Source organism: Macaca thibetana, chromosome 10, assembly GCF_024542745.1.
Source record: "Macaca thibetana thibetana isolate TM-01 chromosome 10, ASM2454274v1, whole genome shotgun sequence".
Classification (NCBI taxonomy): Eukaryota; Metazoa; Chordata; class Mammalia; order Primates; family Cercopithecidae; genus Macaca; species Macaca thibetana.
The window spans coordinates 88,483,551-88,500,364 of NC_065587.1; the positions used below are offsets into that span (position 1 = coordinate 88,483,551).

The 16,814-nt window shown below is 43.7% G+C and overlaps 2 protein-coding genes across 3 annotated transcripts in view; both read left to right on the forward strand.

The window, feature by feature from the left end:
• The window catches only part of NAA20 (N-alpha-acetyltransferase 20, NatB catalytic subunit), a 710,789-nt gene that overhangs the window by 467,116 nt on the left and 226,859 nt on the right, over positions 1–16,814 (forward strand). The window lies entirely within an intron of this gene.
• RIN2 (Ras and Rab interactor 2) overlaps positions 1–16,814 on the forward strand; it is a 252,085-nt gene that overhangs the window by 42,076 nt on the left and 193,195 nt on the right. For both annotated transcript variants that reach the window (XM_050805778.1, XM_050805780.1), the window contains exon 2: positions 1,029–1,154. The gene's annotated coding sequence lies outside the window, so the exon portion shown is untranslated. The remainder of the gene's footprint in view (positions 1–1,028; positions 1,155–16,814) is intronic.

A 16,814-nucleotide genomic window follows, 5' to 3' on the forward strand; every position in this document is an offset into this window, starting at 1 on the left:
CATATATTTAGAAAAGAAACACGTACACGTGTGTGCATGTGCACACGTGTGTGTTTGTGTGTGCGTGTGTGTGTGTGTAATTGGATATTGGAATGCACAGAAGCAGTCTGGAAAGATATAATTTAAATTATAAAAATGCCCACTTCTGCCAAGGATATAGGAGTTAATGGTGATGGTCAAAGGGAACTTGAGATTTGATCTAATATTTGCATTTTCAAGCAAGGTGACTGCATTCATGCATGTACTTAGGTAATTTTGAAAAGGCCTAGGATACTGATTCAAACAGTTAAAAATGAAATGTAGGATAATATGTGATTTTTTTTTTTAGATGGAGTCTCGCTCTGTCACTCAGGCTGAAGTGCAGTAGCATAATCTCTGCTACTGCAACTTCGGCCTCCTGGGTTCAAGCGATCCTCCCACCTCAGCCTCCCGAGTAGGTGGGACCACAGGTGTGTGTCACTATGCCTGGCTAATTTTTTGTAGTTTTGGTAGAGACGGGATTTCACCATGTTGCCCAGGCTGGTCTCGAACTCCTTAGCCCAAGTGATCCACCTGTGTCCACTTTCCAAAGTGCTGGGATTATAGATGCCAGTCACTGCACCTGGCAATATAGGAATTTCTTATTCTGATTAGTCCCATCTCCAGAATTCTAGACTGGAAGATTTCAGGATCCTTTTTGTAGGAAGTGATGTGATGCAAAGGATAAGGGAAAGAAATGAAATGTCACTTAACTGGTGGGGAAGACAGGATGCTTGTTGATTAGTTCCATTCATGAAAGACCATGGAGAGTTTTTTAAATCTGAGCATTGGCACAGGGGTTTACAGGGCATTCTGGTAAAGAAATCTCGCTCCTCGGTTTCCTCGTCCAAAGGTGGAGGACCAGGAATGGGAAGGAAAGGCCATCACTGTGTTCTCATTTAGCAATGTCTCCTCCCAGAGCCAGGCTAGGAAGCAAGTCCTCTGGGTGGTTGTTCATTGTTTTTTTAATATACATACAAAACTCTGAATGGTCAATTTTTGTGTTGTAGATGGAGACGAGAGATCTGGACTTCTGAACTTCTACCAGAAAAGATAAAATGTGCAAGCCCTTCAGAACACTGGGGAGGTCAGGCTGAACTGCAGTGGGAGAGGAGAAGAGATGCTGGCGTGAAGGGGTACGTAGCAGCGAGACCATAAACCCAGTGTGCACCACCCCAGCGTTTCCTTCATTTCCAAGCTCATCAGTGTGATTGGGAATATCATGTGCTATAGTTGTGGTATGTGGCTGTGGAAGGGACTTTGCTCTGACAGAGCAATAGGGAGGATGTTTTCCAGCTGTCTGAGGGATTCTGTCCATGATACACTGGCAGCAGGGCCACATCAAGATCAGGACAAGTTAGGAGCCCATGAGCATAAAGGGAAACCATTCACATTTTCAGAGCACTCATCATGGGCCAGGCACAGCTTTAAGCACTTTAATGGGTTAGTTCATTCAATTATCACAACACCGCCATGAGGTGGGCACTGCTGTTGCCCCATCTGAGGGATGACACCACCTCTGAGTACAAAGAACCTGGCAATAACTGAAAGAGGATGTGGCAGTAATGATTCTACTTCTCTTCAGTTCCCACCACTTTGCTTCCTCTTCTCTACTTTTCGTAGATTTTTTTTTCATAGAATTATAAATCTTCACACTGAAAGGAAATTGCATCAACGGGATATCAGTATAGGCCACTATGGCAGATCATATTTTTCAACATAGGTCACAGTGATGGCTCCTCCAAAACCTTGCTACTCCTCCATCAAGCGGAGAGGTCTATTTTCCCTCTCCTTGAATCTGAGCAGGACACAGTGACTGCCTTGACATAAAGAATGTGGCAAAGTGATGCCAAGTGACAGCAAAGTCTTGATTAGCAAAGGGATGGGATTTCCACCTGGCTCTCTAAACCTCTTAGGATACATGTCCTTGAGACCCAGCCACCATGTTTCTGGGAAGCCAGGCCCTGCAGAGAGGCTACATGTCGGTGCTCCAGTTGACAGCCCCACGACATGGGACTTAGAAGGCTGGCTCCAGCCTGCAGCCTTTGAGCTGCCCCCACTGATGCTGAATGGAGCAGAAATAAGCTGTCCCTGCTGAACCGTCCCTGCTGAGCCCTGCCCCTATAACAGATTCATGAGCAAAATTAACACTGTTGTTTTCAGCTGTCTCATTTAAACCCACAGCAACACTGTTTAAGTGTAAGATATCATTACACTTGTTTACAAGTAAGAAAACAGAATTTGAGTGAGATAAACTGACTTACCCAAGGCCACACAACTATTGAATGTGTTGCTGGAGTTTAAACCCGGGGCTACCTGATTTCAAGCTTGTGAGGTTCACCACTGCTCTAACTACACATTCTTTCTGGGCTGGGATCTGGGCCTTAGCTGCCCTGTAGACACAACTGCTCTCAGAGAAAGCAAACCCTTGCAGAGTAAGAGGAACAAGAGAGAAAAATGTTAGAGAACTATCTCTGCACAATATGTTGCTGCTCTATTTCTTAATTTGGACCCTGGATGGATGCCTCCTGTTCTGACTTAAATGTAGAGTTCTCTCAGGAAGCTGTCTACCTTCCCTCCATGAATTTAAATCCTGTGGTATTTGCTCATATTACACAATATTCTTTTCCCTATCATGTAAAATAATCATTATGTGATTCGTGTTTTTTAAATTTTATTTTATTATTATATATTTTTGAGATGAAGTCTCACTCTTTCGCCCAGGCTGGAGTGCAGTGACGCGATCTCGGCTCACTGCAGGCTCTGCCTCCTGGGTTCATGCCATTCTCCTGCCTCAGCCTCCCAAGTAGCTGGGACTAAAGGCTCCCGCCACCGTGCTCGGCTAATTTTTTGTATTTTTAGTAGAGACAGGGTTTCACCATGGTAGCCAGGATGGTCTTGATCTCCTGAACTTGCAATCTACCTGCCTCGGGCTCCCAAAGTGCTGGGATTACAGGCATGAGCCACCACGCCTGGCATCATTATGTGATTCTGTGATCAATGTCTCTATCCCTTGTTTTATTTTGGGAAGGCCTGGGATTAGTCTGTCTTTCCTATTCCTCACCTCTTTTCTTCTAGCAAAGACCCTTACCTGAGCAGACAGCTAATAAATGCATGTTAAATAAACATCAGAGAGCATTAGATGTGAATTTTCTTGATAATAATGATGACAGAGTAAGGAAGTGCATAGTTCTAGGTATAAATACTGAAGTCTTATCATGATGCTGTAGGTTTGTCTTTTGAGGCCAAAGATTTATTTCTCACTTCCTCTGTCCTTCCTGTTAGATAAAACATCCCTGTGCTTGACTTTCATAAATAAATTACTTCAGTAAAATGCAGTTGTAAACTAAACAATAACAGGAACTGCCACAGGACTCTGAGATACAATATTTCACTAGGTTATTATCCAAGCAAAAAATATTTTCAAGAGGGGAAAAGCCAATATACAGCATTGGAGAACCGATGACCACAGCATCTATTGTCATATTTAATAATCACAACAGCCCTATACAGCCCTATACAGATTGTTATTATTGTCATTTTACAGATGGGGAAACTGAGTCTTACGAGGTTGTCACTTGCCCTACATCACCCAGTTAGGCAGCGTCAAAGGTGGAATTTGGAGCAGGCCGTGTGACTTCACAGGGCCCTGTCCCGAGCACCCCGTGCTTAGGTGACCTACATGCTTGGCAGAAATAGCTGCCTCTACCAAGTATGGCCAGGCCAGGTATGGTGGCTCATGTCTGTAATCTCAGCCCTTTGGGAGGCTGGGGCAGGAGGATTGCTTGAGGACAGGAGTTCAAGATCAGCTTGGGCACTATCTCTACAAAATTTCTTTAACAACAACAACAAAAAAAGGTATAGCCAGAGCTCCTGGGGCTTGGCCTCCCTCCCTTGCCCTTGCCACAGTGTGACTGAAGGTCTGGAGTGAGGCTGTGTTATAGAAGAGCAGGCTAGAGGCATGACATCACTGAAGGAGAATTCCTTGGCAAGCAGTCAGTCCATCAGCCACCTTTGGGTAGTCCCCACTTTTACCTGGGTCGCTAGGGATGGTTAGTTTTTAATACCAACTGAGTGACCCACCCCCTTCTCCACCTTACCTGAGTCCTGAAGTCCCCCTCAAAAGCTAGGTTTTTGTGCCCTATTTCATGGTACCCCAAGGAGTGCTCTGGCACCATCTAGAGTGAGCCCTGGTCCTCTGCACATCTGAATGAAGTCTTCCAGACCCTGCTGAGCCCTGTTGCAAACAATGTATCCTCTCTTGGATACAGTCCTTTGAAAATGCCTCCTATACCTTAGACCTATACTCCAAGGAGCACAACCTAACCAGCCTCTCCCACTAGACCCCTTTTTTATCTTCTCTTGTTCCCAGGCTTCTCCTGCCCTAGTACGATAGAATTTCATTAACTAAATACGATTAACAGAGAATGCTTTATTGTTCCTGTTGTTCTACCTGCTCACTGATTAGCCAGCACTGCCATCAGCAGGCTGAGAATTTTAAAGTGGCTTAATGAAGATGAAATGTACTCCTTTTCTCTTCATTCTCTTTTACCTCTTTATTTTCCTCAATTCTGTTCTTTCAACCCTAGCAGATGCAGCTTAGAAGCCTGATAGTAATAAGGATAAGCAAGTCTTGCTGGAAAATAACTAGCATTTATTGAAAGCTTGTTGTGTGCAAAAAGAACAAAGCTGGAGGCATCACACTACCTGAGTTCAAACTATACTACAAGTTTACAGTAACCAAAACAGCATGACACTGGTACAAAAACAGACACATAGACCAAAGGAACAGAATAGAGATCTCAGAAATAAGACCACACATCTGCAAACATCTGATTTTTGACAAACCTGACAAAAGCAAGCAATGGGGAAAGGATTCCCTATTTAATAAACGGTACTGGGAAAACTGGCTGGCCATATGCAGAAAATTGAAACTGGACCCGTTCCTTATACCTTATACAAAAATCAACTCAAGATGGATTAAAGACTTAAATGTGAAACCCAAAACTAAAAATCAGATCTTTGTTCTTTTTGCTTAAGATTGTCTTACCTATACAGACTCTTTTGGTTCCATGTGAATTTTAAAGTAGTTTTTTTGAATTATGTGAAGAAATGTCAATGGTAGTTTAATGGGAATGGCATTGAATCTATAAATTACTTTGGGCAGTTTGGCCATTTTCATGATATTGATTCTTCCTGTCCTTGAGCATGGGATGTTTTTCCATTTGTTTGTGTCACCTCTGATTTCTTTGAGCAGTGGTTTGTAGTTCTCCTTGAAGAGGTCCTTCACTTCTCTTGTTAGCTGTATTCCTAGGTATTTTATTCTCTTTGTAGCAATTGTGAATGGGAGTTCATTCATGGTTTGGTTCACTGCTTGTCTATTGTTGGTGTATAGGAATGCTTGTGATTTTCACACATTAATTTTGTATCCTGAGACTTTGCTGAAGTTGCTTATCAGCTTAAGAAGCTTTTGGGCTGAGACAATGTGGTTTTCTAGATATAGGATCATGTCATCTTCAGACAAAGGCAGTTTGACTTCCTCTCTTCCTATTTGATTCCCTTTATATCTTTCTCTGGCTTGATTACCCTGACCAGAACTTCCAATACTATGTTGAATAGGAGTGGTAAGAGAAGGCATCTTTATCTTGTGCCAGTTTTCAAGGGGAATGCTTCCAGCTTTTTTCTATTCAGTATGATATTAACTGTAGGTTTGTCATAAATGGCTCTTATTATTTTGAAGTATGTTCCATCAGTGCCTAGTTTATTGAGAGTTTTTAACATAAAGGGATGTGGAGTTTTATTGGAGGCCTTTTCCACATCCATTGAGATAATCATGTGGTTTTTATCTTTAGTTCTGTTTATATGATGAATTACATTTACTGATTTGCATATGTCAAACCAGCCTTGCATCCCGGGGTTGAAGCTGACTTAATCATAGTGAATAAGCTTTTTGATATGCTGCTGGATTTGGTTTGCCAGTATTTTATTGAGCATTTTTGTATCAATGTTCATCAGGAATATTGGCCTGAAGTTTTATTTTTTTGTTGTATCTCTGCCAGGTTTTGGTATCAGGATGATGCTGGCCTTATAAAATGAGTTAGGGAGAAGTCCCTCCTTTTCAATTGTTTGGTATAGTTTCAGAAGAAATGGTACAAGCTCCTCTTTGTACCTCTGGTAGAATTCAACTGTAAATCCATCTGGGTTTTTTTGCTTTGTTTTGTTTTGTTGTTGTTTTGCTTTATTTTTGATTAGTAGGCTATTTATGACTGCCTCATAATTTCAGAACTTGTTATTGGTCTATTCAGGGATTCAGCTTCTTCCTGGTTCAGTCTTGGGAGGGCCTTTGTGTCCAGGAATTTATTCATTTCTGCTAGATTTTCTAGTTTATTTAGGTAGGCACTATTCTTACCCTCATTTTACAGATGAGAAAACTGAAACACTGAGAAGTAAAGTTACCTGTGTGTCATGGCGTCTGGCACATTCAAGTGTTCAGTGAGTGTTAGCTACTATTTGTTACAATGAGACTTAGCTTTGGTCAAAAATTGGGATGTGAGTATTTATATGGGCAGGGATGCTCTGAAGCACAATGATGGAGTGGGGAGTGGGATACGAAGGGCAAAGAGGCCATATAGTCTGTGACATGAGCAGGTTACCACTGTGGGCACTGGGCCTCAATCCCACCATTACTGTGACAGACTGTGTAGGATTCATCTTGGAATAGTCCAACTATGGGACTTAGAAGTTAGGATGTTCTTGGAAGAAGTTATAGGGACCTTTTTTTTTTTTTTTTTGAGATGAGGTCTCACCCTGTCGCCCATGCTGGAATGCGGTGGTGCGATCTCGGCTCACTGCAACCTCCACCTCCTGGGTTCAAGTATTCTCCTACTTCAGCCTCCTGGGTAGCTGGGATTACAGGCACGTGCCACCACACCCAGCTAATTTTTGTATTTTTAGTGGAGACAGGGTTTCGCCATGTTGGCCAGGCTGGTCTCAAACTCCTGACCTCAGGTGATCTGCCTGCTTCAGCCTCCCAAAGTGCTGGGATTACAGGCATGAGCCACTGCCCCCTTCCCAAATTATAGGGACTTTTTTTTTTTTAATTATTATACTTTAAGTTCTGGGGTACACGTGCAGAACGTGCGGATTTGTTACATAGGTATACACGACCCATGGTGGTTTGCCACACCCATCAACCCGTCATCCACATTAGGTATTTCTCCTAATGTTATCCCTCCCCCAGCCCCCCAACCTCCAACAGGCCACAGTGTGTGATACTCCCCTACCCTGTGTCCATGTGTTCTTATAGTTCAACTCCCAGTTATGACTGAGAACATGCGGTGTTTGGTTTTTCCGTCGTTGTGATAGTTTGCTGAGAATGATGGTTTCCATCTTCATCCATGTCCCTGCAAAGGACATGAACTCATCCTTTTTTATGGCTGCGTAGTGTTCTATGGTGTATATGTGCCACATTTTCTTTATCCAGTCCATCATTGATGGGCATTTGGGTTGGTTCCAAGTCTTTGCTATTATGAACAGTGCTGCAATAGACATGAATGTGCATGTGTCTTTATAGTAGAATGATGTATAATCCTTTGAGTATATACCCAGTAATAGGATTGCTGGGTCAAATGGTATTTCTAATTCTAGTTCCTTGAGGAATTGCTGTACTGTTTTCCACAATGGATGAACTAATTTACACTCCCACCAACTGTGTAAAAGCATTCCTATTTCTCCACATCCTCTCCAGCATCTCTTGTTTCCTGACATTTTAATGATTGCCATTCTAACTGGTGTGAGATGGACTTTTTAAAAAACAACTGTGAACATCATGATTATATCCTGTACGTTGCCACCCATTTTTCCAGGGAAGGAAAGAGGAGAAACCTACTATGCACTATTCCCCCGGCTTCCTGTACTTCCCCTTTGCTCTGGCATCAGCTCTTACATGTGCAACAAACCATCTCCAAACTCAGTAGGAAAACTGAGCTGGGTGCAGTGACTCACACTTGTAGTCCCAGCTCTTTGGGAGGCTGAGGTGGGAGGATTGTCTGAGCACAGAAGTTTGAGATCAGCCTGGGCAACATGGTGAAACTGCATTTCTACAAAAGATACAAAAATTAGGCAGGCATGGTGGTGTGCACCTGTAGTCCTGGCTAATAGGGAAGCTAAGGTGGGAGGATCGCTTGAGTCCAGGAGCTCGAGGCTGCGGCGATCCATGATTATACCACTGCACTCCAGCCTGGGCAACAGAGTGAGATCCTGTCTCAAAAAAAAAAAAAGACAAGAAATTTATAATAAGCGTCTGTTTAGCTCATGCAAACAGAGGTTAGCTGGGATCTGGCTGATCTAGGCTGGGCTCAGCTAGGTGATGCTGCTTCCTGCACAGGTTCAGCTAGGCTTGGCTTCCCACTGATGTCTGGGTTCAGGCCAGCAACACTTAGCACACTCTAAGTCCAGGTTGGTGGGTGGTGACTACCTGAGGAAAGCTCTCCTTGTGACAATGGCAAAGGTGCATGAGTATAAGTAGAAGCCCAAGAAACCTTGTAAAGCTTGTGCTTGGAAATGGCACATCGACATTTCTGTATTATTCTATTAGCCAAAGCAAGTCACATGGCCAAACCTAAGTCAAGAGGCAGAGAAATGCAATCTGCCTTTGCTGGAGGAGTTTCCACTGTTGACCTTGGCTTAAGACCAATAAGGCCATCTACCATGCTTCCTCTATCTTCTGCCAAATTGGGCAAACATGATGTGAAATTCAAGTCTTTACCATTGCTAGCTTTAGTTACCACTTTCGGCAAAATCCCAAAACCTTAATGATATTCTAAGGTGTTATTCATGGGAGATGAGAAGATACTAAAAGCTGCACGCCGTAAGGCTCCAGGAATCTCTTTATCTCAGACCCGAGCTGGGAATTGTTACTTTATCTTGTATGATGGCTTTGTTCACCTTAGAATCATGAAGTGTTTGGAGATGGTGAGCTTATTCCTCCACAGTGACAACCTGTTAACACCTCAGCAGCTGCCTCAGATGATTAGACTTGGATTCAGCACACACCAGTTGCCCAAGCTTGTCAGAATGAAATAAAAGTAGCAAGTAGAATGAATAAATTGTCAGTCATATTGATGTGTGTGTTTTCCTAAATTTTAGGAGAAGGTTTTGGATTCTGCAAAAATGTCTTTTCTGTGCTTCTCTCAATACCTTGGCTGTCTCATCTGGCATGGATGCAATTTCGCTGGAAGGAGAAGAGGCAAAGGCTTTTATGTTGGTTGGAATTTGCAGCCGTAAATTTACAGGACTTTTTCCAACTTAGCATGGAAAAGAGTTGCTGTTTTATGCTTTTTGTGAGTTATAAGTCATAAAACATATGCTAGGGGTGGCATCACTGTTGTGTTCTTGGCCGTCTAAAGAAGGTCTGTGGAAGAAACCTAAGCCTTAAATGATTAAATGTCTTTCCAAACACTCATAAGTTATTTATACTGTGTCCTTGCCTTGGCTAAGCAAGCAATCAAATGAACCCAGACCTTGATGCTAGTGTCTTACGGTGCATTCTAATTAAACTATGAATGAAATCATATGCCTTATGCATACCGTTAAGATGCCTGCAGGCTTAGTGGCTTGCTTCTGTCTGTATAAATTCACGGGCCACACCTGGCAGTCACAGGCCTCCCCTCTCCTCCCTGAGCCCGGTCCCCAGCAGGGCCAGAGAAGCCGCCATGGCCCAGTGAGAGTCAGGGGAAGGCGAGTCGGGTGAAGGAAATCTGAGAAGAGGATCGTGTGTAGGCACGGGCTGTGACATGGCCCTGCTTTGACCATCTAGCTATGCTGTAGGGCCAGGTGGGGCCTGGAGTAGCCTGAGCTCGGGTCTGCCATGAACTCTTTCCACTCCCCCAAGGCCCTGTATAAGTAATGTCACTTTCTATTTGCACAGCAAAATCAGGGACAGTTTTCCAGAACACGAGATGCCTCCCCTCCCCCAGCCCAACGGATGGTCTACGCTGGTTGGTGGGCCCTTGTTTGTGTCAGAGACAAAACACTCCGCAGGGTTCCGGTTAACTGTGGTCCACAGGCCACTGGCAAGTGGAGACAGAGCAGCAGAGCCTTCTGGAGCCACGGAGGGCCTGCTGCTCGCTATGCAGTGCCTACTCAGCTGCTGCTGGCCCCCTGTGGGTGGCAGGGCTAGTGATGTACAGAATCCTGGGACTAGTGCCAGCGACCCTAGGGATACCCTGGGTGATCTGGGCATGCACTGCTGTGGTGGCCTTTATGGTCAGGAGACGACATGCAGTGAAAAGAAGGGCAGAGCCAGCCCAAAGGGATGTCATCCAGGGTGTGGTCCAAGGAAAGGCCAGAGCCACGATGTAGCCAGCACTCTAGGCCAGTGGGGGGCCTCATATCACCCATTCCACAGGCCAGTCCTGGATTGCTCCAAACCCTCTGCCTAGGGTTCTGAATGAAATAAGCAGGTCTTCCCATCAGGAACTAGGTAAGCTTCTGAAAAAAACACCAAACAGAAAGCCTCCTGAACTTCCGTAAGTGACTGATGCAAAGCATGTCCATATACTTCACAGCTGGGGCAGAAGATCAGGGGAACACTGTGGATGATCTGAATGACAGCAGTGACCATCAGCAACCTGCAGAGCTGCCCAATCAGGAAATTGTCAGACGGAAGCAACGCTTGCAGGCAAAGAAGGAAAGGCTGAAGCAGGCCAAGGCAGGAATGAAACAGTCATGAACGTTGGAGTGAAGCGACTGACCTTCCTGGTCCACACCCCGCCCAGCGTTCTGCATCTGCTAGAGGGTGGTAGAGACCATGCGGAGGATGGGAACTTGGCAGAGGAGAACAGGGAAGCAGGATATGGCGGTCCCCTAGCGTCCCAACCACAAGTCTCTCTGAAGAGTGTGGATGACGATGGTGACTTAGGTGCATCCTCCGAATGTCCTTATGGGGAGACTGGAGAAGCAGACATGCAATCGTGGGAAGAAATCAAAGGTATAAAGAACTCACAGCACAAGTCCAAAGTCTGATCAGCGAGCAGGCGACTCTGCAGGGTGCAAGGGCACCGCTGGAGAGGGAGCTCCTGAAGCTGCAACCGACGCTTCCCGTTCTGCCTGATCTCCACCGAGAACACATGATGGGGCCTCATGGGAGTCCACAGAGGAGACGCCTACTGCCTGGACCTTGACCAGAGACTTCACAAGGTGCACATATACATGAACCACGTGTCACACCCACAACCACTACAAGAAGATGGCCCAAGACCTGGCCCAGGAATTGAAGAAAGACACTTCCAGTTTTCAGAGGGAGATCCTCTTCCACGAGAGAACAGCCCAGGAAAGCTAGATGGCCACTGCAACAACTGAGACAGCACTCCAGGTGCTGCAGAAAGAAAATGACTACAACAGGCAGAAGCCAGCTGACTGCAAGGCCAAGTTGCAGCCTTTCCTGAGTGGCCCTTTGGCTCCTAGGGCTCCACCATCCACAGCCCACAGGAGCCCAAAAGTGCCAAGAGGGGCCAGGTATGGTGGCTCACTCCTGTAATCCCAGCACTTTGGGAGGCCAAGGCAAGTGGATTTCTTGAGGTCAAGAGTTCGAGACCAGCCTGGCCAACATGGCAAAACTCCATCTCTATTAATAATACAAAATATATATATATAGCCAGGTGTGGTAGTGCACGCCTATAGTCCCAGCTACTCGGGAGGCTGAGGCATGAGAATCACTTGAACCTGGGAGGCAGAGGTTGCAGTGAGCTGAGATTGTGCCACTGCACTCCACCCTGGGTGACAGAGCGAGACTCCATCTCAGAGAAATGAAAAAAGATGTACCAAGGGGACTATGGGCTGCCAGGGCCCCCAGGAGGGAGGTGGGTCACAATGTGAGGGCTTGGGTCCGGAGCACCTGCCGATTTGATTCTGTTTTCCCTTTAGCCAGGTTCTGAATGCCCAGAGCCTCGGCAGAACATCAGCCAGTGCTGCTCCCTTTAAAGCACTTTTGATCGCTCTCTCATTAGTTTAGCTACTGTTTATCGATGCTGAAATTGCTCTTGTTGAAGTTTGCTAGTGTTAAGATTGTAAGGTACTGTTTTTCAAATAAAGATTGTTTAATATAAAAAAACAAATGCACAAGGATCAAGTGGAGAGTACCAGATGTATAAGCCAATTAGTAACTGTCACTTCTTGGTGGTGGTTGATTTTGGACAAGGATTTAGATACAGTAATTTATTTGGTGAGTGATTCCAGGAAGGATGGAGGACGGGTAGGGAAATGGGACAGAGAAGGGAAAGAACGAGTGTTAAAGATCAGATGCTGCCATTGGCAATGGGGGTTCAGTGGTGCTGGGAGCTCTGTAAGTTGCTGGAGATGTCACCTCTGAGTGGTTTTACCCACAGAGTGAGGGAGCTGGGGTGTTTGTCCATAGCTTCCTTCCCTCATTGGTGAGGACTGCTCCAAAAGGCAGTAACTTCCTGGCACTTCTGGCCACCCATGAGTGATTCAGGTATGCTCCTGTCACCAGAGAGACTTCAGGAAGAGACTCATGGGTACCTGCAGTGGGAAACCCTTGGCATGGATGGGAACAGTGGGTGTGGAGGGGACAAGGGAGGCACCATTAGCATCCACCACAGGGTGCTCAAGAGATTTTGAGGCAAGGAAGGAATGAATTTGTAGCTTTTAAAACTGAACGCAGAAACTGTATGCCTACAAGGTCTTTGGACGGAATGGGGAAATGAGAACTTTTTGTTCATGTCTGTTTACATTACTTAAATGTGGGCACGGTCATACAACGAACCATTATATAACCACTAAAAAATGAGGGCCATCTCCTGTGGTAATATGAAACTCTCTTTGAGTTATGGTTTTGAGTAGAAAAAAGCACGTACAAACAATACTTAGAATATGCTCCCAGTTTTAAAAAAGCTTTATTTGGGTATAATTTACATACCATATTTACCTATTTTAAGTGTACCAGTATAGTGTTTTAGTAAATGTATACAGCTTTCCGGAAATTTTGCATAGGTGGAACTATACCATTTGCAGTCTTTTGTGCCTGAATACTCCCACTCAACATAATGTTATTAAAGTCATCCACGTTGTAGCAGGTATCAATAGCTTGTTCTTTTTTTTAACACTGAATAGTATTTCACTGCATGGATTTCTCACATTTTGTTTATCCGTTCTACATTTGGACTGTTTTTAGGTTTTTTTTTTTTTTTTTTTTTTTTTTTTTGAGACTGAGTCTCACTCTGTTGCCCAGGCTGGACTGCAGTGGCCGGATCACAGCTCACTGCAAGCTCCGCCTCCCGGGTTCACGCCATTCTCCTGCCTCAGCCTCCCGAGTAGTTGGGACTACAGGCGCCCGCCACCTCGCCCGGCTAGTTTTTTGTATTTTTTAGTAGAGACAGGGTTTCACCGTGTTAGCCAGGATGGTCTCGATCTCCTGACCTCGTGATCCGCCCGTCTCGGCCTCCCAAAGTGCTGGGATTACAGGCTTGAGCCACCGCGCCCGGCCTTGTTTTTAGTTTTATTGTTATAAGTCATGCTACTGTGAACACCCACATACAAGTCTTTATGCAGACATACATTTCCACTTCTCCTGAGTAAATACCTATGAGTGGAATTTCTGGGTGATGTGTTAAGTTTATGTTTATTTCTTTAAGAAACTACCCAACTGTTTTCCAAAGAGACTGTACCATTTTATGTTCCCATCAACTATGTATGATGCTTCCAGTTCTCCAAGTCTTCATTGACAGTTGGTAATATCACTCTTTTCTATTTCAGCCATTCTGATAGATGTGTTGTGGCATCTTATTGTGGTTTTAGCCTTTCCCTACAGACTCATGATGTTAAGCGTATTTTCATGTGCTCATTTGCCATTTGCATAGCTTCTTTGATGAAATGTCTGTTCAAATCTTTTGCTTATTTTGTGTTGGGTTGTTTTTCTCCTTCTTGAGTAGTAAGGGTTTGGATCATTGCAATTATTTTCTGTAAGTTCAAAATTATTTCTGAATAAAAAGTTAAAGAGGCAATTCTAGCTCCCATCACACTGCAGCCCCCACCCCCACCCCCATCAGAATGGTATACTTGGAAATTGTTTCACAGTGTGGACATCCTCACTGAAAGAATCAAAAGGAAGAGCAAGATCAGACTTTAAATCTTTTGTTAAAAATAGTCGTTGTCTGGTAACAATACTCCCTGGATTACTTTTTGTCTGTGAATGGGAAGTTGGTGGTTAAAATGTCCAGGTGTTGGGTAAAGAAAGACATGAGAGTACTCATGATGATCTTCCTTTATTCAGTTACTGCAGAAGTTACTCAGCTTCCTCGGCGCTGTCCCTTTGGGGCTGATCAAGAATCACTTGCTTTGTATCCACCTAACAGTGCAAGGTCAGATTCTGAGAATGGAGGAATTGAAGGGAGCTATTCATTCACCACTCCTGCAGGAAGAACACAGGCACCAGTAAGCTCAGCAATAGACTTCCCCTCTCTAATCCACTCCACAGTGGCCTCCCGCACAGTCAGCCCAATTTGTGGGGGTCACCACTCTTCCCCTTGCCCCCAGATCACTACTTCTCTCTAGTTCTCATATAATGAATCATCCGCATGCCTGCAGCTAATTGACTGAGTTCAAACAAATTAACGGGCTAATCGGCCAATAGCAGATGAAATCAAGAAATATGAGGTGGAAAAGAAGGAAGTTCCCATCCATTTGCCATATTGTGACTTTGGGTCAGTTGGCTTGTACTTCAAGGCGTCTTTCAATTCTTCAAATATTTAGTGAGCATCAACTATTCATTCTTTCTTTCTTTTATGGACACCTAATATGTACCAGATACTACGTGAGGCTAGTGGGGCTTGGTAGTGAACAAAAGTGGCAGAGTACTTTCCCCTAAGAGGCTTCCATTCGAGTGGGAGAAATAGATTAGAACAATTGGACAAATAAATACGTAATACATGTCAGGTTATAATAGGAATTACAAAATGAAGTAAAACACAATAAAAAAGCAGAGACAGAAGGGTACATAAAAATTCTGGAAGGATGTACTCCAAAGGATTAACAAATAGACCTGTAGCTTTTAAAATTTATATCTTCTAAATGTTCTGTAACAAACACGTATTTTTAAAAAATAAAAAGTTAAATTAAATATATAAAAAGCACTGGGTTTGAATGTCTCACATGATTAATTGTGTCACCTGTTTTATCATAATTTTGTTACCAAAAACACTGAAAAAATTCAACTGGAAAATAATACATAGTCTTTATTATCTGGGGTGTGGTTTCAACGTATTTTAGGAATTTTGATATCTGGAAATATAAATAAATTATAGAAAACTAGACATGTTTATAAAATGCCTTCCAGATGGGTCATTTGAAATGATGAATAATCTCTTCCAGTCTTGGTAAATAGCAAAATGTGTTAAATAGGTCAGAATAGAAAAATAGTGGCATCACATGCACGAAACAGAGAAGAAAGCATTTGAGCCCAAAATGCTGTTTCTAATGTTGCTTTGTTTTGTTATGTTCTTACTGGCAAATGAAGGGCAAATGTGTGTTTACGAGGTCACACAATAAAATATAAAGTGAAGATTTTAGGCTTTTGGGTAGCTTGGCCCAACGAGACTATCAGGCTTGGAAAAATCAGACAAAAATAAATCATGTTAAGTAAGGTCCAACCCAGGCCGCTTGCCTGGGGCTCAGCTCCCTGGGGTGTTTGGACCCATGTTTGGTAGGTGGGCAGGAGGTCACGGTGCACATTTGCCCCTTCCTTCCTCTCCTCCCACCCCCCTCCCCAGTGCTTCCACAAGTCTGACTCTGCCTTGTCACTGATTGGCATTGCCTTCCAAAACAAGATGACATGTTTATTTTCTAACATCACTGATTACAACAACAATCACTCACAACAACTGGTGTGGTCATACAACATCCCACCCCAGATGTCCACCTAAAGCGTCCGCCTCTCACATGATTAAAGTCATTCAATCTCTGGTCTAAAGTAATTTTACGTTTTGTATTTTGGAGACAGGGTTTTGCCCTTTCACCCAGGCTGGAGTGCCGTGGCACAGTCATACCGCACTGCAGCCTGGAACTCCTGGGCTCAAGCATCCTCCCACCTTAGGCTCACAAGCAGCTGGGACTACAGGTGCATCCCGCCATACCCAGCTAATTTTTTTTTTTTTTTTTTTTTTGGTAGAGACATGGTCTTGATATGTTGCTCAATCTGGTCTTGAACTCCTGGCCTCAAGTGATCCTCCCACCTCAGCCTCCCAAAAAGTCTCAGGATTACAGGTGTGAACCATCATGCTCAGCCCTCGTCTACAATGATTTTAAAATCCACTTGGCCATTTCTGGTGCTAGAATAAACCACATCCTATCCAAATATTAACTTCATTTTATGTTTTATAAACTTGGTCATGTAATAGTCATCCATTTAAGCACCAACAAAGAAACTCCAATTTGTATCTGTATGGATTATTAACTGGCTCTGAGCTCTATGACTTTCTGCAGTATTTCCAGCAGGTTTCAAAGTGATCAGTCCTAATAACCTTGAGGTTTGTGTTTTTTTATTTATTTTTTAATTGCTTAGTGAGTCTAACAACAATGAATCCAACTTGCACTTTCTTATTTTTTGTTCCTAGATAATTCATTATTTAGAAAGCAATTTATGCTAGTTAAGAGAAGGCCTATAATGAGGCACGAATTCTGTTTACAAAGATAAAGTAATTGAAGCAAAAGCTAAAATTTAAAAGTTTGATAGTAGTCAATAAAAATTAAAGAAGGTATACATAGGAATATTTGAAATTAGG